We start from the raw sequence: 708 nt of genomic DNA, 5'->3' as shown, positions 1-708 counted from the left end.
GTGGGAAGAATTCCTGATATATTATTATTTTTAGAGCTGTTAGTAATGTATAAGAAAACATAATCTGAATAACTGTCTGTTGGTGAAACCTGCAATGCTGGCAGCGTTCAGTAAGAGCAGATCATAGAATCATAGAATCATAGAATGTTTAGGGTTGGAAGGGACCACTAGTGGTCATCTAGTCCAACCCCCCTGCAGTGAGCAGGGACACTGCTAACTAGATCAGATTGCTCAGAGCCCCATCCAACCTGGCCTTGAATGTTTCCAGGGATGGGGCCTCCACTACCTCTCTGGGCAACCTGTTCCAGTGTTTTACCACCCTCATTGTAAAAAATTTCTTCCTTACCTCTAGCCTGAACCTACCCTGTTCTAGTTTAAAACCATTTCCCCTTGTCCTAACACAGCTGGCCCTACTAAAAAGACGTTCCCCATCTTTCCTATAGGCCCCCTTTAGGTACTGGAAGGCCGCAATCAGGTCTCCCCGTAGCCTCCTTTTCTCCAGACTGAACAAGCCCAACTCTCTCAGCCTGTCCTCATAGGAGAGGTGCTCCAGCCCTCGGATCATTTTTGTAGCCCTCCTCTGGACCCGTTCCAACAGTTCCATGTCCTTCTTGTGCTGAGGGCTCCAGAGCTGGACGCAGTACTCCAGGTGAGGTCTCACCAGAGCTGAGTAGAGGGGCAGAATCACCTCCCTCGACCTGCTGGCCA

Source organism: Egretta garzetta, unplaced genomic scaffold (genome assembly GCF_000687185.1).
Source record: "Egretta garzetta isolate BGI_Z169 unplaced genomic scaffold, ASM68718v1 scaffold64, whole genome shotgun sequence".
In the NCBI taxonomy this organism is placed as follows: domain Eukaryota; kingdom Metazoa; phylum Chordata; class Aves; order Pelecaniformes; family Ardeidae; genus Egretta; species Egretta garzetta.
The sequence above is the reverse complement of the archived record's forward strand: the minus strand, read 5'-3'. Positions refer to the sequence as shown.